Source organism: Salvelinus fontinalis, chromosome 31, assembly GCF_029448725.1.
Source record: "Salvelinus fontinalis isolate EN_2023a chromosome 31, ASM2944872v1, whole genome shotgun sequence".
Classification (NCBI taxonomy): Eukaryota; Metazoa; Chordata; class Actinopteri; order Salmoniformes; family Salmonidae; genus Salvelinus; species Salvelinus fontinalis.
In genome coordinates this window covers 22045247-22069235 of record NC_074695.1, presented here as the reverse complement: position 1 = coordinate 22069235, position 23989 = coordinate 22045247, and the positions used below count along the sequence as shown (strand labels likewise).

Here is a 23989-nt window from a genome sequence, read left to right as displayed (position 1 = left end):
TAGTAGTGTAAGCGGCAAAGTACCATCTGTAGAAAGAGATGCAAAGACATAGGATTCTGATTCTATACAGAAATGACCCCACCTTGAACAGTGAGAACAATCAAGGCCAGCTGGACCATCCATATCGTCAAGGACCAACAGACGTTAGAGTGCTGCATGACATATTATTTTCCTGTAACAAGCAGCAGCACACAATTTCCTGGATTGGTTGGTTTGCTTGTACTGTAAAGTTTTTTTCAGATGGCCACCTACGCAGACTAATTTCTCTTAATATCCACTTGCCGTAATCACGCTGTTGAGAAGGAAAAACACACTGTCAAACAAAAATCTGTGAGTTAGGGTAGCCATACAGATAACTAACTTCAGCTAGCCTAACTGGACAATCAAACTTACCAATCAAACTTGCCAAAAACAATGTACCTGCCATTGAAACGCGTGGGGGAAGGGCCATGGGGGAAATATCCCGAATTTCCTCATTGCCCCAAGCAAAATTTGCCTACATTTACGCTATTGTTTGTGTGTATTTCAGACTGTGGGGGGTATAACGCTTGTATGGATGTCTACCCCAACACATGTTCATGTCATCATTGACATGACTACCAATTCCTGTATGCTAGCTATGCTAACCAGCTTACACGAACGGGAGTAAGCATTTAGCAGTCACTTCTAAACCTGAAACAGGGACAACTTCTATATGTTATACAGCGAAAAACAGCCCATTGCACTATATACAGTGGGGAGAACAAGTATTTGATAACCTGCAAAATCGGCAGTGTTTCTGTAATTTTTTATCATAGGTACACTTCAACTGTGAGAGATGGAATCTAAAACAAAAATCCAGAAAATCACATTGTATGATTTTTAAGTAATTGAATGCTTTCTCTGGGGTGATAAATCATGCTTCACCATCTGGCAGTCCAACGGACAAATCTGGGTTTGGCGGATGCCAGGAGAACGATACCTGCGCGAAAGCATAGTGCCAGCTGTAAAGTTTGTGGAGGGGGCTGTTTTCATGGTTCGGGCTTAGCCCCTTAGTTCCAGTGAAGGGAAATCTTAACGCTATAGCATAAAATTATATTCTGGACAATTCTGTGCTTCCAACTTTATGGCAACTATTTGGGGAAGACCCTTTCCTGTTCCAGCATGACAAATGCCTCCGTGCACAAAGAGAGGTCCATACAGAAAGTGTGTCGAGATCGGTGTGGAAGAACTTGGCTGGCCCGCACAGAGCCCTGACCTCAACCCCATCGAACACCTTTGGAATAAATTGGAGCGCCAACTGCAAGCCAGGCCTAATCGCCCAACATCTGTGCCCGACCTCACTAATCCAAGCAAGTCCCCGCAGCAATGTTCCAACATCTAGTGGAAAGCCTTCCCAGAAGAGTGGAGGCTGTTATAGCTAAAAGTGGGGACCAATTAAATGCCCATGATTTTGGAATGAGATGTTCGACAAGCAGGTGTCCACATACACTACATGACCAAAAGTATATCCAAAATCAGACTCAAGTAATTAGTTAGACTGTTTTCCATGACATCTAGCGCATTTGTGACTGTAGCAGCAGCTAGCAACCATTTCATTCAATTTTTTGCCGACCTTCACTGACACCTGTCATATTCAATGGAAGTTGCACGTTCATATATTCATCAGTTATTCTGCGCTCTGGCACACAAACGATTTCTCTGAAATCAGAGTAGATAGCCAAAATGAATTTACAAAGTTTATTCTCAAAGTCGGGGGATGTTACGTCCTACTTTTATCAGTACTCATAACCTAAACATTACAAAATATCTATTAAATCAAATAACCTTATGTCGTAAATAAGCCATAAATGTTTTTGTTGACCAGATTCAACACTCATTGACCTCCATACAAAAAGTCCTTGTTTGGTGAGCGAAAAATCGCCACCTGCTGGAGGGAGACAGATTCTCCGCAGAGTTGGGCCCCTCCCTTTGGGTGCGTTCGTAAATTTACGGTGCGTTTGTAAATCTACTACCATTTCAGAGCACTCTCCTCTGAGTCTGCCAGAGCACAAGAACGCGCAACACCAGTTGAATGTCAGTAAACGTTGGCAAAAATACTTAATTAAAATTGTTGCCAGCAGTAGAGTTACAACGCTCTAGATAACATGAAAACGGTCTAATCAGCTCTGCTAGTGCGAGTAAAATGGTCAGTGTGCAGTGTTCTCTCTGTGTCTGGAAGTAGCTAGCAAGCTAGCCAACTTTTGCCAGTTAGCTTGGGTGCTTGACCGACGTTGTGAGGTCAGAACGCTCAGATCAACCCCACTCCTCAGCCAGAGCGGCCAGTGTGCGGTCACGAGTTGGCTGGACAATGGAACGAGTCAAAATTCACCCAAGGATGAAAAACGGCCAAAGAACGTTGAACAATGACTGTTCAAATCGGTCACACATTGAAAAAGAGGACAGGGACATGCGTTTGGTTTAGGGTATACACCTTTTTCTAAAGAAGAAAATAATTAACCATGGAGCAGAAACATTTTAAATTTGATGGCTATGTGCCAGCCATCGCTAATACTGTGACACGGAACCCAAACCGGTTGCGCACGTGCGCCATCGTGCATAACTGTATTTTGTCCCCCCACACCAAACGCGATCACAACACGCAGGTTAAAATATAAAAAACTCAACCAATTACATTAAATTTGGGGACAGGTCAAAAAGCATTAAACATGTATGGCAATTTAGCTAGCTAGCTTACACATGCTATCTAATTTGTCCTATTTAGCTAGCTTGCTGTTGCTAGCTAATTTGTCCTGGGATATAAACATTGAGTTGTTATTTTACCTGAAATGCACAAGGTCCTTTACTCCGACAATTAATCCACACATAAAACGGTCAACCAAATCATTTCTAGTAATCTCCTCTCCTTCCAGGCTTTTTCATCTTTGAAATTATATGGTGATTGGCATCTAAACTTTCATAGTATTACCACAACAACGGCAAAACAGTTTGTCTTTCAATCACCCACGTGGGTATAACCAATGAGGAGATGGCACGTGGGTACCTGCTTCTATAAACCAATGAGGAGATGGGAAACGCAGGACTTGCACCGCGATATGCATCAGAAATAGGAATGACTTCTATTTTAGCCCGTGGCAACGCAGACGCTCGTTGGCATGCGTGAGCAGTGTGGGTGCAATAATTGAATAACATGGATTTCTAAATTTATTTTGCAACACTCGCGACGTGTCCGGTCAGCATGTGAGTCACCACAACCTGTACCCTAGCATACAGTGAGCTTGCACACAAAGTAGACATAACCTTGTCAATAATAAGGTAGCTGAGGAAAGCAGAAAGGTGTTAATGCCAACAATAGCGAGGCAGGCATTGTGACGCAGAACAATCGGCTGGGAATAGAACGTTCGGAAAGCGAGTCCAATAGAACTAATGAGCTGGCAGGGTGAAAAATGCACTAAAATTGGGCATGTATTTTTCGCGATTAATATAGAACTACGGCAAGCAGCTGGGACATATAGTAATATTACTTAACTGTGTTCCATGACGCATGCAATTAACTATTTTTATAAAAGCGTTACAAATTGAATGTGTCCAGCCTATACACATGTAGCTACACCGCCCAAAGTATTCGCAACCCAACTCCACCGTGATGCTAACGGTACAACAGCTAACTAATTAGCCAGGCTAGCAAAACCGTAGCCAAATAGTATCTACTGCGTTACCTAGCTTTTATTTTGTATTTTCGTGATTTTATTGAAAATAGTTAAGCAATAAGGCACGAGGGGTGTGACATGTTGTGGCCAAAAGAGAACAGCAATGGCGTCTTGTAGGCACTAACTCCGCCATGTAATGGTTCGTTGGGAAAAGCCTATAGACAGAGAGGAAGTGGTTAATTGTGTTTGTAAATTCACTGTGGAGTGCCAGAGTGCGCTCTGGGCGATCGAAAATTCAGAGCGTTGTCAATTGTCCATTTGTATATTCTGGATCAGCTTGCTACCGTGTTAGTGTCCATTGCTAGCTAGCACTTTCTCTAATTTCCAATAATGATCATCTATGGTATTTGGAAGTCTTACCTTATTGGTCAAATGGTCTGTACACTTTCTTCAAAAAGCTGCTCTGTCGAATATTTGTTCTAACTCACTGTTCTGGCTTCTTCTATGCTATCATGGCGGTCCGCAAACAATCGACAATCGTTTAAGTGCATGCCGCCACCTACTGGGCTGGAATGCACGATCAATCATGATCTGCCCAATTCTGTACTACCATGAAAATAAAATCGAAACCCAAATAAATCCCTACTAACTTCTACCACCCCCCCCAAAAAATACTCCACCTCCAACACACCTACCCCATTCAACTTTATATATATATCATGTTGAAACACTCCGCCCTTAGGATTGTTCAGCACGTCAACAACCATTTCAACAGTAAACATCTGTTACCTCCAATATCTATTTTGCCGTCTCAACAATAACCTTCAAGCTGACATTTATGCTTTCCACAACCGAGTTATATTGATAACCTTACCAATAAAAGCTAGTCAACTTTATTCATTATCAAAGTGTCTTTTGACACTGCACGTTCATGAGCGTAAGATTTCTGAACAGGCCTCTAAACCATGCCAGGACCAGCAGAAACACCAGCCCCGAAATTAGGTCCACTTACTACAGGAGCAGCCATGGAAGCTCCATCATTCCAAATCAAACTTTGTCACATGAGCCAAATACAATAAGTGTAGACCTTACTGTGAAATTTTATCGTTATTTAACTAGGCAAGTCAATTAAGAACAAATTCTTATTTTCAATGATGCCTAGGAACAATGGGTTAACTGCCTTGTTCAGGGGCAATACGACAGATTTTTACCTTGCCAGCTCGGGGATTTGATCTTGCAACTTTCCAGATACTAGTCCAATGCTCTAACCACTAGGCTACCTGCAAGCCCTTAACCAATAAACAGTGCAGTCCACACTGTAGTCTTACAGCATCTGCTTACGATACATCATGACTAATTCTATATATCTCTGAGCCTCTCTGCACCTGGCATCCACCAAATGCTGCACTATGTTCCACCCCCATAATTACAACGCTTAACCTTAACATTGCTACCACATTCACCGTAACCATGTTCCCTTCCACACTTGGCACAGCTTTTACTTCCTTTACATACAAATCTCTGAAACTGGAAACACTTATCTCCCTCACTAGCTTTAAGCACCAGCTGTCAGAGCAGCTCATAGATTACTGCACCTGTACATAGTCCATCTATAATTTAGCCCAAACAACTACCTCTTTACCTACTGTATTTATTTATTTTTGCTCCTTTGCACCCCATTATTTCTATCTCTACTTTTTTCTATCTCTACTTTTTTATTTTTTTACTTGCTATATTGTATTTACTTCGCCACCATGGCCTTTTTATATTTTTATTTATTTATATATATATTTTGTTTGCCTTCACCTCCCTTATCTCACCTCACTTGCTCATATTGTATATAGACTTATTTTTCACTGTATTATTGACTGTATGTTTGTTTTACTCCATGTGCAACTATGTGTTGTTGTATGTGTCGAACTGCTTTGCTTTATCTTGGCCAGGTCGCAATTGTAAATGAGAACGTGTTCTCAATTTGCCTACCTGGTTAAATAAAGGTGAAATCAAAATAAAAACATTGAACAGCTACATGTGCCATTCTTTTGCATTTAAAACACCTTAATGGGGGTGGGACAAATTATCTGACATTGAATTTAAGGAATCCTATATGTACTTTCCCAGGCATAACCTTCTTAGGAACAATGGGTTAACTGATAGGCTTTCATTTCTTTGACCTTCTTTCCTACAGACCAACAAATTGGCCTGAATCACTCTTTCTCCCTTTTTTTCTTAAATATCATCTATGGACATATATTGGTACCTCAGTGATGAATCGCCTCAATCTAGCATAAGCACCAGGGACATGGCTTTTAATCTTCTTCCAATTAAGCTTTTCCATTGTCAGAATCTTCTCTTGCTGAGCCTGGCTACCACAAAATGTTAACAATATACCATTTCCAATTAACCAAACTAATTTCACTTCATCTACAGCATTAGTTAGTGAGGCCCTGTGGTCTCATCAAACACTATCACTACTTTTCACTCCAACACATCATTACTCTTGCTTCCTACCTTGGCCCTCTTTATGCTTTCTTTACCATGATCTCTCTTCTACCTATGTCTTCATATTTGTTTTTATTTAACTAGGCAAGTCAGTTAAGAACAAATTCTTATTTACAATGACAGCCTACCCCAGCAATGCTAGGCCAATTGTGCACCGCCCTATGGGACTCAGCCAGATGTGATACAACCTGGATTCGAACCAGGGACTGTAGTGACGCCTCTTGCACTGAGATACAGTGCCTTTGACTGCTGCACCACTCGGGAGCCCATTCCGACCCTTCCGGTCCTTGACCCTCATCCTCCCGCTCCATACCATCAGAACTGACACCCATATTGTTGGCATTTTAGCACAGCTGTTACTTCACCAACTTTTTCCAAATTACATCTGCACTACTCACCGCCATTTCCGACCGGTGGCTCTTTCTTCTTTAAGGTTTTATGGCAGACTGCACCCATTGGTGTATTGCTCCTACCTACTGTACGGCTATTGAACAAAAAAAGTTTCATATCCATTGTGGGAAACGGGGCGGGAATACCACCATTTTATACGATACAAAAATAAAGGCCAAAAAGCCCCACCCTACTCCTTCAGTGATAATCCAAATCACATCCCTACACAGGCTCAAGGGCCTGTGTGGACGGAACATTCATCGACAGGATTCCTTGTAATGCCTCTGCTGTTAAATCCCTGAGTCCCAAAAAACTTTCAGCCACGCTTACAACGATGCCTATTTTCTAAGATTTCTTTGTTTGCGCTGTGCGGTTTATAACCAATGCATTAAACAATACAAAGTCCACCTGTAACATGCAAGATGTCAGGAACCTGTTGGCGAGTAACATTTACTGATGTCTCTAATTCAACATAACCCAAATATACGTGCGAAGGGAGAGTCTTCTTCAAATAACAAAATAATGAATGGAGTGGGTTTCCTCACTCCATCCACCATACAGTCGGCATGCACCAACCACTGCATCTACTGTTCTCTCAGATAAGATAGACACTTCAGAACAAACTTCTTTTCGATTTTTTTGGGGGGGGGGGGCTCTCTTGTTCCATGTAGTGAATCTGTTATTCAATGCGTTTGCATGGGCTAACATTTTTTATCAAATACTTTTTGAATATATACAGTGCATTCGAAAAGTATTCAGAGCCCTTGACTATTTCCACATTTTGTTACGTTACAGTCTTATTCTAAAAATTGATTAACTCATTTTTTCTCATCAAGCTACACACAATACTCCATAATGACAAAGCAAAAACATTTTTTTTTTTTTTTTTTGCGGAAATATCACATTTACATAGGTATTCGAGGCAGGTAGCCGGAAGGTTGCTAGATCGAATCCCTGAGCTTACAAGGTAAAAATCTGTCGTTCTGCCCCTGAACAAGGCACTTATTAACCCAATGTTCCTAGGCTGTCATTGTAAATAAGAATTTGTTCTTAACTGACTTGCCTAGTTAAATATTATTTTTTTAAATCAGACCCTTTACTAAGTACTTTGTTGAAGCACCTTTGGCAGCGATTACAGCCTTGAGTCTTCTTGGGTATAAGGCTACAAGCTTGGCGCACCTGTATTTGAGGAGTTTCTCCCATTCTTCTCTTCAGATCCTCTCAAGCTCTGTCAGGTTGGATGGGGAGCGTTGCTGCACAGCTATTTTCAGGTCTCTACAGAGATGTTAGATCGGGGTCTGGCTGGGCCACTCAAGGACAAACAGAGATTTGTCCCGAAGCCACTCCTGCGTTGTCTTGGCTGTGTGCTTAGGGTCGTTGTCCTGTTGGAAGGTGAACCTTCGCCACAGTCTAAGGTCCTGAGCACTCTGGAGCAGGTTTTCATCAAGGATCGCTCTGTACTTTGCGCCGTTCATATTTTTCCCTGAAAAACATCCCCGCAGCATGATGCTGCCAGTGTGACAGGTTAAAGGAAATACTAATAGCCTGTTATACATTAAACAGTATTAGTAAATTCATAGTATGTGAGGATTTTAAAACATCTAAGGTTAAGAAGATCAGGCATTCAGTATTAGTTGATAGATTAATAACATTTATATAACTGTGTTAAAATCCGTCAAGCATACAAAGGGTACGAATTGTGAGAGGAATGTGTAAACGTTATGTTGATTACTTTATGTTGTCGTGGGTAAAAGTGTTAATCTGTGATCTACTAAATGCTCTTAATCTATGAGCCTGAGATCGATTGCTCTGGTCTCCACTCAAGTTCAGGGAGAATTCGCGGTCTTTTTCTCATTGCACTAAAGTTCTCATGAGTAAACATTCCGTATCACAATTGTGATTCTTTCCCCCCCTTTTTTCAGGGGTGTAACATTTTTGGAGGCTCCGCTGAGATAGCTGCTCAGATGTCCAGTTTCCACATCCTGGTTGCTGAATTCCGAGCCAGCTAAATCCCCACATAACAACTCAGGCAGGATGCAGTGAGGAAAGTGTTGCTGTTCGAGGAGAGCTGGAAGTTGGTGGTTAAGTACGTGTCAACTGAGGCCATTGATCGACCATCAGAGACAGTAAGGACCATCTAATTCAGAGTCAACTCCTGCACAGTAAAAGTTCCTCCTGTTCTGTCAACATGACAACCGCCTTGGAAGAACTACAGGAAGAGGTAGTAGGAGAATTGCACACCCTGACTAAAGACAAGTTACTAGAGATATGTGATTTCCTTGACATATCAGGCGAACAGAGAAGAGATGTTCAAGACAAATCCCGCATATCATTGATGACTCACATTATGAGGTTCCTTGAAAGAGAGGAAGTTGCAGAGTTAGAAGATGGCGGCATGTCGGAATTGTTGCTACTTAAAGAGACAATGACAGAGATGATAAGTGGCATAGATAACAAAACATGGCAAACTGACCATGATATTGAAACAGCCGGAACACATCACAGAATAGAGGAACTGAGAACTGTAACCCCACAACAAAGGGTGGGAACTGAGCAGATTACTGCAGCCAAAGCCAGTGATTCTCTGCGTCAGCCCCAACCCCATGCCAATCTTCAGGGGAGCGTGCCGCTCTCACCCAATGCACAGCCCAGCTCATACTAGCGCAAAGAGTTTAAAATATCTGGTCAGATAGGTGAACCGGGCCAGAAAGATAAACTGATTTTTTCCAGCCTTGCCCATCAGATCGAGAGTGGACTTAACAGAGGCTATCCTGAGGTAGAAATAGTAGACGCAGTAGTCAGGGCTATTTCTCCAGGCTCACAGCTACGCAGTTACTTGGAAGGTAAACCCCAGCTAACTCTTCCCACACTTAGATGTATCCTGCGTTCCCACTTCCAAGAGAAGAGTGCTACAGAGCTTTACAAACAGCTAGCTTCAGAAGCACAGCATAGCAAGGAGACCCCTCAAAGCTTCCTGATGCGTGTTTTAGATTTGAGGCAAAAAGTACTGTTTGCATCCCAGGAGTCAGAATCAGGGCTTAAGTATGACCCTGCTCTAGTCCAGCGCATGTGTTTACACACAGTCCTTACAGGTCTCCAGAGTGACAGTATCAGGATAGACATGCAGCCTCTCCTGCTAGATAGCGAAACATCAGATGAGGTTTTGCTAGAGAAGCTTAACATTGCTTGTGCTAATGAGATAGAAAGACGAAACAAAAAGCGGTTTCATGCCCCACAGCCTGCTACAACTGTAAGTGTAGTCCAGTTAGATGATACGCCATCCACAAAGTGTCCTGTGAAGGAAGCCAAAGTCAAGGTACCAGTAGAACTGTTAACAGAGTTAGCTGAACTTAAGACAGGTGTAGCTTCTCTGAAAGGTCTCAGTGCAGAGATTGCTCAGATTAAGGAGACATTACAGCAGCCTATGTTTCAGTCACCGCCTTGTGCCTATGCCCCACCTCCAGTTAGGAGGCCAGATTGGGGCCCCCAGCCACCTGTTTCCCAGCAGCAGTATTACAGCAACTACAGTCAGTCCCAAGCACCTGACCCTGCGCAGCATCAATATGCACCTAACCGGTATGCCAACCGCTCTGCTCAAGCTCCAAGGAGGTGTTTTGTCTGCCAGCAGGCCAGAACAGATGCACGCTGCACACACTGCTTCCGATGTGGGAGTGGAGAACATTTTCAAGCTGGATGTAAAATCCGGGGAGTCAGACCATCAAGGGAGGGCCATTTAAACGGGGAAAGGTTACCGCTGAGGGACGAGTGTTAACCGTAGCTACCAAAAAGTCCCAGAAATGTGCAAATTGTGCCAGAGAAGATTCATTTGAGAACCTGAAACAATGTTCATCATGTAAAGAGACACTGTACTGTTCCAAAGTATGTCAAAATCAACATTGGATTAAACATAAGGAAAAATGCACTCACCTGAAAAGTAACTCTACCAGTGGAAGGTTTTCCTGCACAGAGGAAAATGCCCACTCCTTACCATCCCTAGCTCAAGGTCGCCACCCCCGTAAGGTCACCTCGCTAGTCGGCAGACAGTGCCTTATTGAGTGTCACCTGAATCGCCACCACCTCCAAGCTCTATGGGACACAGGCTCTCAGGTATCGGTCATTGATGAACGATGGAAAGCGGAATCTCTCCCAAACGCAAGGCTGAGGGATGTTTCAGAAATCCTGGACTCACCTGCTGATCTCAGGTTGACTGCAGCAAATGGGACTGAAATGCCGTACCTGGGATGGATTGAAACAACTTTTCGGCTAGCCTCTGAAACTGACGAAACAAAGGAACTGATCATCCCAGTGCAGGTAATGAAAGGCTGTCACCTATCTCATCCCATTATAGGTTTCAATGTTATCGAGCACATCCTGACAATGACCGAAAAGACTAAACGATACAGTACAATAAGAACAGCTTTCCCAAGCCTCAAAAGAAACAAGGTGAGTGCTTTTATACAGGCTGTTAGCGCAGAACAGACAGATGAATATGCAGTGAAAACCAAGAAAGAGAAGGTTGCTATCCCAAAACACAGTAGCATTCAGATTGAGTGCCGCGTAGCTTCCCAGCCTTTCAAAGAGGACATGACAATGCTTTTCCAGCCAGACCTGAACCCGCAGTGGCCAGACGACCTTGAGTTCTTTGACACACTAGTCAGAGTCAGGGAAGGTGTTTTTCCAGTTATCAGGCTTGATGTCTCTAACCCTACTGACCACGACATTGCCCTACTAGGACGCACAATAATCGGTACAGTACAAACCATTATGATTGTGTTACCTGCCCAAGTCTTTGAAAAAACTGTTACCCCAGCCACAGTGAATCACACCAGCGTTCGAACCCCATGTACTGCTACTGAACAGTGGGATCCACCAGTAGGTTTAACTCACCTAACTGAAGAGCAGAGAGAGGTTGTTAGGCAAATGCTTAGAGAAGAGTGTCACTCCTTCTCCAGGTCAGACAATGACATTGGCTGCATTGAACGATTGAAAATGACTATTTCTCTAAAGGACTCTGAACCAGTCAAGCGCACATACATGTCAGTGCCCAGGCCACTGTATCAGGAGATGAAGGGTTACCTTTATGACCTCATAGCCCAGGGCTGGGTTAGGAAGTCAAACTCTTCATATTCTTCACCTGTCGTGTGCATTCGTAAGAAGGATGGGACCCTCCGGTTGTGTATAGATTACAGAGACCTGAACAGAAAGACACATCCCGACCGCCAGCCCATCCCTCGGGTCCAAGACATCATGGACAGTTTAGGTGGTAATTCCTGGTTCTCCCTCTTAGATCAGGGAAAAGCTTATCACCAGGGGTTCATCTCTGAAGAAAGCAGACCACTGACAGCATTTGTGACTCCGTGGGGACTCTATGAGTGGATACGGATGCCATTCGGCCTCATGAACGCTCCTGCAGCTTTTCAGCGGTGTATGGAGGAGTGTTTGGAAGGGCTCCGGGATGACATCTGCATTCCTTATCTGGACGACACGCTTGTTTTCAGTAAAACTTTCGACAGCCATGTGAATGATGTGCGAAAAGTTTTGAGGCGCCTCAGAGAGTATGGCATTAAACTCAAACCAAGTAAGTGTGATCTCTTTAAACCCCAGGTCCGTTATTTGGGCAGAGTAGTGTCTGCAGAGGGCAGCCGAGTTGACCCAGCCGATTTTGAAGCAGTAAGAGCATTGAAAGAAATCAGACCAGGGACTGTGGGCCAGCTCAGACAAATGCTTGGTTTACTCACTTACTACAGACAGTACATCAAAGACTTTTCTAGGAGGGCCAGCTGCCTGTATGACCTCCTGAAAGCAGACTCAGAGAAATTACCTGACCACCCACGGAAAACAAAAACAAAGAAACTAAGTCATGTGGTGCCCTCAAACAAGCCAATCCTGTGGACTGACCAGCATCAACAGGCACTTGAACAGCTGATTGAGTGTTTGCTTCACCCACCAGTCTTAGGTTTCCCTGATTTCACTCAGCCATTTGTTGTACACACTGATGCGTCACACCAAGGCTTGGGAGCAGTTCTCTATCAAAAGCAAGATGGGAAGCTTAGGGTCATTGCTTATGGCTCTCGAACCTTAACAACAGCTGAGAAGAACTATCACTATCACTCAGGCATGCTAGAATTTCTAGCTCTAAAATGGGCAATCACTGATAAGTTCCATGATTATTTGTACTATGCTCCGTCCTTCACTGTATACAGCGATAACAACCCGCTCAGCTACATTCTGTCTACTGCGAAACTGAACGCAACCACTTCCAGGTGGGTTTCAGAATTGGCTGATTTCCACTTTACAATAAAGTACAGGCCAGGCAGAGAGAACGGTGATGCAGATGCGTTGTCAAGGATGCCACTGGATGTAGAGTCACTGATGAGAGAATGTTCTGAGGAGCTTCCACCAGACACCATTGCCGCCACGATACAAGCAGTCGAGGTTCAGAAAGAGGCTGTTGTACCTTGGTCACTTTCAGCTGCAGCTATGTCAGTGTCAGCTGAAGGTGAGACAACCACTGCAACAACCAGCTCGATCCCAAAAGATAGGATAAGAGAAGCACAAGAATCTGATCCGGTCATCCGTCCTGTGCTCAATTTCAAACTGTCGGGTTTCAAACCGCCAGTTAAAGAGCAAAAGGAATTCAGTCCAAAGACAAAATGCCTATTCAGAGAATGGGACAAATTGACAATAGACAGTGATGGCATTCTGTACAGAATCACTACAGCCCGCAAGCAGTTAGTTCTACCAGAGCAGTACAAAGGTAAAGTGATGGAAGAGTTGCACAATAACATGGGACACCAAGGTACTGACCGCACTGTATCACTAGTACGTGACCGCTTCTTCTGGCCATATATGCAATCTGACATCGAGCACTATGTGACTAAAACTTGTAGCTGTGTCAAGCAGAAAAAGCCAGCCCATGAAGCAAGAGCTCCTCTGACAAACATTGTGACAACACAGCCATTTGAACTGGTATGTATAGACTTCCTTCATCTCGACATCTTCATCTCGACAGATGCAAAGGGGGATATGAGTACATCATTTTACACGTTTCACTCAAGCCTACGCCACCACTTCAAAGTCAGGTAAAACTGCTGCAAATCTCATCTTCAATGACTTTGCCCTGAAATTTGGGTTCCCGTCCCGCATCCACCATGACCAAGGGGGAGAATTTGAAAATCAGTTGTTCCATCAGTTAAAGAAACTCAGTGGCATGGCGGGGTCCAGAACAACACCCTACCACCCGATGGGGAATGGTCAAGTGGAACGCATGAACAGAACATTGTTGCAAATGTTAAAGACACTAACTGAGACACAAAAGTCAAATTGGAAGGAGTCTCTGAACAAACTGGTTTATGCCTATAACTGCACCTGTTGCGAAGTGACTGGCTATTCACCATTTTATCTTCTGTTTGGGAGATCACCCCAGGCTTCCAGTTGATATGCTCTTTGGATTGTGCACAGAGGCAGGTTCCAGTAACCATCGAGACTACGTGGAGAACTGGAAACGAGGGATGGAAGAAGCATACGCAATTGCAAATGAAAATGCTCAGAAAGCTGCTGAAAGAAGTAAGAAGTACTATGACACTAAAGTTAGGAGTTCAGTGCTACAGCCTGGCGAGCGAGTTCTGATTAAAAACCTGACACCAAGAGGAGGACCAGGCAAACTCCGTAACTATTGGGAAGATACAATTCACACAGTAGTGAGACAAATGGGTTCAGACCTGCCGATTTATGAATTGAGACCAGAAAAGGGTAGGGGACGCTCCAGGGTCCTGCACAGAAACCTGCTCATGTCCTGTGACCACTTACCTTTTGAGACACAACCAGAAATGACCAAAGATGACAAAAGTCTGAAAAAAAAGGAGACATCAGCCTGCATCACATCCTCTAGATTCTGATGACAGCGGGGATGAATATGACCTTCATCATGAGCCGCTACAGGTTCCCACATCTCCTACAGTACCTGAGGAGAGGAATGCTGAACCAGCGAGAGAGTGGGAACACAGGCCCCCACCAGTGAAACAGACAGTTGCGGTGCAAGTACCTGATACGCTACCAGCACAGCCTCTTGTTGAAAAGCGGCTGGAGGAGACAACAACAGTTCAAGACTTGCCTGCTGAAAATTTGCCTGATGATCGTCCACCAAGTGCCTTTCCTTCATTAACTGATGCTGCTGAACCTGAGGAACCAGCCTACCAGCTGCCACAAAGAGAGAGACACCCTCCAAGACGTATCACCTATGATCAGCTTGGTATCCCTTCCTGCTACAGTATCCAGCCACAGTTGTTCCCTGTCTACTCTGCACCATCACTGGTTCCATGGCTGCCATTACTACAGCAATGTTACTTTCAGCCACCTTACATGTATGGGCTTCAGCAAACATGAGGCGACAGAGTTGACATGTTTGACCATGGACTACTGACTGATTTCACAGACTGTCACGAGACAATTTGCAGACTATGCATTTAGATCATTAAAATTGATGGACTGTTTATCAATAGTATGAGAAAGGACTGTTTATGTTATACAGCTGGTCAACAGATATGGACTGTGAATAACTTGTTAGTTAGATTTGAACTGTGACCCCTGCTCAAGTACTACCTTACAGAAGAGGATTTTCGAGGTCCAGTGCATACAGACTGTTGAAGACAATGTTTGTAATGTTGGGACAACATTTATTTTGTCGGGGAGAGTGTGACAGGTTAAAGGAAATACTAATAGCCTGTTATACATTAAACAGTATTAGTAAATTCATAGTATGTGAGGATTTTAAAACTTCTAAGGTTAAGAAGATCAGGCATTCAGTATTAGTTGATAGATTAATAACATTTATATAACTGTGTTAAAATCCGTCAAGCATACAAAGGGTACGAATTGTGAGAGGAATGTGTAAACGTTATGTTGATTACTTTATGTTGTCGTGGGTAAAAGTGTTAATCTGTGATCTACTAAATGCTCTTAATCTATGAGCCTGAGATCGATTGCTCTGGTCTCCACTCAAGTTCAGGGAGAATTCGCGGTCTTTTTCTCATTGCACTAAAGTTCTCATGAGTAAACATTCCGTATCACAATTGTGATTCTTTCCCCCCCTTTTTTCAGGGGTGTAACACCAGCACGATACTTCATCGTAGGGATGGTGCTAGGTTTCCTCCAGATGTGAAGCTTGGCAAAAAGTCCTTTAGGTTCCTTTTGGCAAACTCCAAGCGGGCTGTCATGTGCCTTTTACTGAGGAGTGGCTTCCATCTGGCCACGCTACCATAAAGGTCTGATTGGTGGAGTGCTGGGTTAGGGTTAACCACAACGCTCTGTCAGTGACCATTGGGTTCTTAGTGACTTTGCTGACCAAGGCCCTTCTCCGCCGATTGCTCAGTTGGCCAGGCGGACAGCTCTAGGTGGTTCCAAACTTCTTCCATTTAAGAATGATGGAGGACACTGTGTTCTTGGGGACCTTCAATGCCCCAGACATTTTTTGGTACCCTTCCACAGATCTGTGCCTCCGACACAATCCTGTCTCAGAGCTCTATGTAAAATTCCTACAACCGCATGGCTTGGTTTTTGCTCTGACATGCACTGTCAACTGTGGGACCTTGTATAAACAGATGTGTGTCTTTCCAAATCATGTCCAATCAATTGAATTTACCACAGGTGGACTCCAATTAAGTTGTAGAAACATCTCAAGGATGATCAATGGAAACAGGATGGCCTGAGCTCAACTTCAAGTCTCATAGCAAAGGGTCTGAGTACTTATGTAAATAAGGTATCTGTTTTTTTTATACATTTGCAAAGATTTTAAAAACCTGTTTTCGCTTTGTCATTATGGGGTATTGTGTGTAGACTGACAAGGACTTTTTTTTAACTTAATCAATTTTTTAATATGGCTGTAACAAAACAAAATGTGGAAAAAGTCCAGGGGTCTGAATACTTTCCGAAGGCACTGTAATTTGTATAGAAACCCAAATAAAAGCATGTACTGTAGATCCTGAGTGGCGCAGTGGTCTAAGGCACTGCATCTCAGTGCAAGAGGTGTCACTACAGTCCCTGGTTCGAATCCAGGCTGTATCACATCTGGCCGTGATAGGGTGGCGCACAATTGGCCCAGCGTCGCCTGTGTTTGGCCGGGGTAGGCCATCATTGTAAATAAGAAAAAATAAATAAAGGTGAAATTTAAAAAAAAATTAAGATAGAAACATCTGTTTGTCATGTAACGTAAACTCACCCCATTCCGTACAAATGTGCGTAAACCCGACATTCAAACGGCTGCAATGAAAACAAATGATACTGTGTTGGCATCAAAATTCGGGTTTGAACTACGTTTAGATTCAGCGTTGATTGACATGGTAATGGACTAACAGTATTGGAGAAAAGACTGACCCCTCTAACGCTGTACGTTACAGCGTGACGTGTCACTACGTAACGTACAGCGCTCATTTGCAACTCATTTTGTGCCGTATAGCCTCTTTCCACCAGGGGTAGCCCTTCTCTCGCAGATTAAAATCATGCTTAACCATATACACTTGTGAGAAAATGTCATGATTTTTGTCTAAATTAATATAATTATTGCTAATAATAAACTAATATTTCATGACTAGGGTGCCAATTGCATTTTTTACTGCGAGCCATCATGACACTCAAAATCCTGAACAGCTGCAGTTCACTTGTGAGGCTAACGTTAGCGCAGCCCTAAACCCCTCTTCAAATTCGACACAAACCTTCAATCAGGTATGTGATGAGACATTACATAAACTCTTTAGGTTTTATTTGATTTTAAAGTTGATTAGTTGGACAAATCGGGTGAAAAAAAACTGTTTTCTTCACCCAACATATTTCCCCTTTCAAGATCACTTCGTAGCCTTCGCTCCCCACCAGCCATTTTTAAAAAGACCCGACGAGCTCATTGCCTTGTATGCAGAGATGGGCATCATGAAGGTCTCGTCATTAATTTAGTTGGAAAGGGGAGAAATTGTGCTTTACATTAGTATTTATATTACAGTTGATCTGGAAGTATTACGTTTTTTGGGCGCAAAAATAAGGTCAATTGTACGGACCAAGGCGATGTACAAAAGTGAGTGAGTTTACTTTATGCTAGAAGAGGTTTAAAAACAACAGCTGCATATTTGCCAAAACATATGGCATGGCATACCTTGCAATACAATCTTCTCTAAAAACAGTTGTACAATGTGCTCTGCAATAAGATAACCAGTTTGGTGGGCTTGCATAATGTTGAATGCATTGGAATATATGATAACGAGCCTATAGGATTATAGAAAAAGCAGCTGGGAAATTAATGTTAGAGTTTCAAATACTAGATGTTCAGTGACTGAGTATATTTATGTGGTTAAATGATTAACATTCCTACTAAACTTTTAGAATTTGACGGTGCCCACACCACCCTCAGAACAGCATCAGTGTTGCAGTTCTTGACAAAACCGGTGCGCCTGGCACCTACTATTATACCCCGTTCTAAGGCACTTACATCTTTTGTCTTGCCCATTCACCCTTTGAATGGCACACGTCTCAATTGTCTAAAAAGTCCTTCTTTAACCTCTCTTCTCCCCTTCATCTACACTGATCGTAGTGGATTTAACAAGTGACATCAATAAGAGATTATAGATTTCACCTGGATTAACCTGGTCAGTCTATGTAATGGAAAGAGCAGGTGTTCATAATGTTTTGTACACTCAGTGTATATCAAGTGCCGTGAAGGGCACAATCTTACAATATTGCAGTCCAGAAACGAGAGCTTTAACATCTATGCCGAAAGCCTGGGCCTCTGATGGAGACTGTAGAGCTGTCATCAATGCATGCTTCAGTATTCCCCCTTCTTTCTAGGAGCATGTGTGAGACCAGGCCCAATAGGCATATCGAAAGGATCCCACCCACCCTGGTCACCAATGTAACTGACCGATATTGAGAGAGACAATTGCCCTAGCAGAATGCTTGCGCGTTCTAAAGCTTGTGTGGTCCTGAGACGAGATCTCTACCGTCTATGGCAAAAGCTTGGGCTACTAACAGGAACAATATAATTCTCCCCACTGCATGTTACAATTGTAAAGTAATCTCTTTGTCACCTGTTAAACTAAATCTACATTGAATTTAGTCTTCGAGATGTCTCACAAGTCCTCAACTGGCAGCTTCATTAAATAGTACCCGCGACTGGGATGTCCATGGGGCGACACACAATTGGCCTAGCGTCGTCCAGGTTAGGGAGGGTTTGGCCGGTAGGGATATCCTTGTCTCATCACGCACTAGCGACTCCTGTGGCGGGCCGGGCGCAGTGCGCACTGACCAGGTCGCTAGGTGTACTGTGTTTCCTCTTCCGGGTTGGATGTGCGCTGTGTTAAGAAGCAGTGCGGCTTGGTTGGGTTGTGTTTCGGAGGACGCATGGCTCTCGACCTTCATCTCTCCCGAGCCCGTACGGGAGTTGTAGCGATGAGACAAGACAGTAACTACTAACAATTGGATACCACGAAATTGGGGAGAAAAAGGGGGTACATTTTTTTAAATAAAATAAAATAGTACCCGCAAAACACCAGTCTCAACGTCAACAGTGAAGAGGTGACTCCGGGATGCTGGCCTTCTAGGCAGAGTTCCTCTGTCCAGTGTCTGTGTTCTTAATATTTTCTTTTTATTGGCCAGTCTGAGAGATGGCTTTTTCTTTGCAACTCTGCCTGGAAGGCCAGCATCCCTGTGTTGCCTCTTCACTGTTGACTTTGAGACTGGTGTTTTGTGGGTACTATTTACTGAAGCTGCCAGTTGAGGACTTGTGAGGTGTCTCTTTCTCAAACTAGACACTCTAATGTACTTATCCTCTTGCTCAGTTGTGCACAGGGGCCTCCCACTCCTCCTTCTATTCTGGTTAGATCCAGTTTGTGCTGTTCTGTGAAGGGAGTAGTACACAGCGTTGTACAAGATCTTCAGTTTCTTGGCAATTTCTAGCATGGAATAGCCTTCATTTCTCAGAACAAGAATATACTGACGAGTTTCAGAACAAAGGTCTTTGTTTCTGGCCATTTTGAGCTTGTAATCGAACCCACAAATGCTGATGCTCCAGATACTCAACTAGTCTAAAGAAGGCCAGTTTTATTGCTTCTTTAATCAGCACAACCATTTTCAGCTGTGCTAACATAACTGCAAAATGGTTTTGTAATGATCAATTAGCCTTTTTAAAATGATAAACTTGGATTAGCTAACACAACGTGCCATTGGAACACAGGAGTGATGGTTGCTGATAATGGGCTTCTGTACGCCTATGTAAATATTCCATTTAAAAAAGCTGCCGTTTCCAGCTACAATAGTCATTTACAACATTAACAATGTCTACACTGTATTTCTGTTTAATTGTATGTTATTTTAATGGACAAAAAAAAAGTGCTTTTCTTTCAAAAACAAGGACATTTCTAAGTGACCCCAAACTTTTGAACGGTAGTGTACATTCAGTAATCTTGCTCTGATTTGTCATACTGAGGGTCCCAGAGATAAAATGTAGCATAGTTTTGTTTGATAAAATCAACTTTTATGTTCAAATGTAGGAACTGGGGTCTACAGTTTGACCCCACGGCTGTCTCTGGCTCCACACACACTCCTCCCGGCCATCTAGATATGTGAAAGTTAGCGTATAAGCTAATGATCCATCATTTATGACTTTCCTGGGGTTGTGCAAACATACATTTCTTATTACCATAGCATTTTTTGTTTGTTCTCTATAGTTATATACTTGAAAATGTATCAATTGACCAATTCGGCACATTTGGGCAATCTTCTGGCAGACTTGATACAAAATATTGTATTCTTGTTGTATAGTAACTAGCTACCTAGCAAGCTAGATACGTTACAGTTGCTGCATTCTAATTTGGGAGTAATTTTACGGCTTGCATTTATGGTATCATGTTTCTATAACTAAATAGTTTGATTATAAATAAATACAAAATGATTTACCTCATAGCAGTTTGTCAGACGGAGGTATCTCTCAGGCTGTCACCAGCGGTGTTTAGTACCTAGATACGGAGAACTTGATTAGCAAAGATGGTACCTGGATAGTAGTGATGGGCATTCCGAATCTTTTCTGTGAGCAGGCTCATTTGGCTCCGTTCACACAAAAGAGCCGGCTCATTTGGCTCCGAAACGATTCGTCGTTCAAAATGCTTCTGAATTTACCTAGAACCATGAAAAAAAAATGCAAATCTCCAATGTCAGATCGTGAAATGCGCGTTCAAATATATTTTTACCTTGCCAAATTGTAAAAAGAATCAGCGTGGACCAGATTGAGACGCTGTCGTGGAAAATCGGTTCAAATATAACGCTTTACAAGAACTTGTGAAATCAAACATGCTTTTAATACAATTGTATAGCAATCTGGAATGTCCCGCGGAACACACCCCTTCCCAGAGCACTCGCTCCCATATTTATCCACACATAGTATTATGTCCATCCCTTATGCAAATCCAGTTTCTTTTCTTAAGTCCTTCACCACTATTATCTTTGAGTTCAAGCTTCCTACTTGTTCACACCCAATAACGCCCATATCTGCTTTCAATTAGTTTATAATGGTGACCAGACCCTCTATCTTAGTGTGTCAGGAGATTATGTGTCTCTTCCTGTCATTAATGTTATCAATATAGTCTTTATTCTGTTCTCCCCTATCCTTAGTGTGTCCAATTGTCTTAGGCGCCTATGTGTCTCTGGTATGTGTGCTCTTAGTGGAATCAGCAGACTATGTGTCTCTTCTCTTCATGTGGTCTGTTTAATGTTCAGCTGTCCTATGCCTTTATATGTTATCCATGTGACTCATTTACTCCTACAACGCTCCCCCCCAAAATGTATTGTTTCTGCAGTGAGGATTCACCTTCTTTAGATAATTATTTATTAACTTTTCTGCAGAACACCGTTGTTTTCAGCTCAAACAGCAGTAGTAGCAGTATGCAAATCAGGGAGCTACATGAAAGGCTCTTTCACCAATGTGATTCGGTTCCCGACCTTCAACAAAAAGATCTGTTCAAAAAGAGCCATTTGTTCATGAATGACCCATCACTACTGGATATTACACACGTTTTGATTGGTTTAAATCATGGGGAAAACTGTTATTTTACCCACCCATAACATATACTATCGCCGCATTGACCAGAGTTTTATAAATTGAATTTCTGAAGTGGATTATCCCTTTAAAAGGTAAATTCCGATTGAGTGGACATCTGCAGCGTTTACTTTGAATGCGATCTCTGCGACCGAGGTTACATTGTATAGCCGTGGTTTTGCAGTTAGGGTGCATAACTGAAAAGGGCCGATGAGATTGAATCCCGGCCTTACTTTGGAAGTGTTTTTCCTTGTGAAACCTCTACTAGCCTACTGTTCAGCTATATGTTGCAAGCAACTAATATGTCTAGTCGCATATACTGTATTTCCACGATGTATGACCATGTTTCCTTCCCTTCAGGTAAATAATAAAACATTCTTCCCAACCAGAGCAGTTCCAGTTTTGGCAAGATAACACAGACCAATCTGAGATGTGCAAATATGAGTTAAAGAACCAAGGACTGCCAAGACCCAAACACAGCATACTGTAACAGTAACAATGGATGCTAGTTCAGTATTATGCATAGAGATGTAACAGTTGTTAATGTACTATGTGAATTTCACCAGGTTCATATATTAATATGTCATGTTGATTTGTTATTATGCATGCCTGCATCCTGGGAGTAGGGGGGGGTGTACTTACGTTTTGCCCTGCGTGCTCAAATCATTTTGATGCACTATGATAGGTAGGCACGCTTTTTCTGACGTTTTCAGAAAAGTTAGATTCTTTTAAGTACAAAGTCATACACACAGTGTTTTGTTAATGAATAATGTTGTATATTTAGAGATTACTCATAAGTGGATGGTATTGTTAAGATGCACTTGTAATTGTACTTTTTAGGATGATATCAACATTCTGAATTCAACATGTGGTTAATAGCTAGCTAACGTATTAACTTAGCAGGCTATTGTATGTGTGAACGATGGCTAGCTCCTCAAATGATCCCAGTCCCTTGTATTGTGCATCTGTTGTAGAAAGAGGCGACGATTCGCAGAACATATGTGCTCTACAAATGTTTTATTTTCTTTTGGATGTGAATTCTGCTTGATTAAAACTATTTGATCTCCAAAGTCCACATCTATAGTCTCAATCAACCACACACAACGCAGAGTTACAGCGGTGCAGTACAGCACCGGTTACAGAGACAGAGACAGATAGAGAACTCTATTGCACAAAAGATGTGAAATGGCTAGCTAGTTTGCGGGGTGCGCGCTAATAGCGTTTCAATTGGTGACGTCACTCGCTCTGAGGCCTTGAAGTAGTTGCTTTTGTGGAGCGATGGCTAACGATGCTTCGAGGGTGGCTGTTGTCGATCTGTGCAGAGGGTTCCTGGTTCGAGCCCAGGTAGGGGTGAGGAGAGGGACGGAAGCTATACTGTTACATTTGCATGGGCAGCGTTATTGAGGACTTTCACCATTTTGAACTAGTCAACTGGGAAGGACTTCCTATGGGTTAAGGAAGGATCACATAATTCCATCCAGGTCACCAGGAGGGATCAGCCCATAGAGAATGCTAGAGAAAGCATCCCTATATAGTTCCTATTGTGGTGTCTGTAAGCACCATTCAGGCAATCTTCATTTTGAAGTAGTCAATTTTCATCATGATTAGCTGATCCCTCCTGATGACCCGGTTGGACATGACTACAACAGGATTACTGGGATGGAACAGCCAGTAAAGTTGGAAGTACCACCCAGTTGACTACTGTGAGGGTTGAAAATATGCTTGGCCTATCATGGGGGTGTGTGTGTGCTGGAAGTAATATTTTGCAACATATGGTGTGACTAGCGGGAAGGCTGTGGCTAAACCTTGGGTGTAGGCAGTTATGAGTTGTGGGAGACACATACAGAGCATAGTGTTGCGAGAACAAACTGTCTTTTGTTAGACAATAACAGGAGTCAGATGTGTGATAACTGTATCCAGGGTGTGGGCCCAGAAGGTAATCTGCCCAGCAACAACTACACCTGCCAACGGGAGTGCCTGGGGGCTGGGACCAGTATGTGCGCCAACGATGGGCTAGCAAGTTTACACCACGCTCAGCCTCTACTGTGACAGGCCAGCTCAGAAGCGGGAACTTACCTCTGTCACAGTATAAAAGAAAATGTCTGTACTATTTCAGTCAGTTCCCTGCTTTACCCTGCGTGGTGATACAGTGAACCAGTATATACGAAAATTGCATTTACCATTGAGCTTATGTTAAATAAAAATACTTAAAGTATATTCTGTGACTTTGAATCACATTTTATCCTGATACCAGATTCGATTGACACAAACTTTTACACTACATACAAATAGGTGAAGCCCTCAATGGCACTGCCAATGCTAAAACGACCTTTTGGCCACTAGAGGCATCTATCATTCTCTATGGATCATCCAAATAATTATACTTGTGTGTGAACGT

General features: G+C 42.8%; 1 protein-coding gene and 1 long non-coding RNA gene across 5 annotated transcripts in view; both read right to left on the bottom strand.

Annotated features, from left to right (window-relative positions):
• Positions 1–23989, bottom strand: part of LOC129829815 (C4b-binding protein alpha chain-like) — a 63254-nt gene that overhangs the window by 10841 nt on the left and 28424 nt on the right. The window lies entirely within an intron of this gene.
• LOC129829818 (uncharacterized) lies at positions 80–4154 on the bottom strand. The gene is made up of 2 exons (XR_008755457.1): positions 4050–4154; positions 80–292 (listed from the first exon to the last, which is right to left on the bottom strand). It is a non-coding gene; the product is annotated as an uncharacterized LOC129829818 (long non-coding RNA).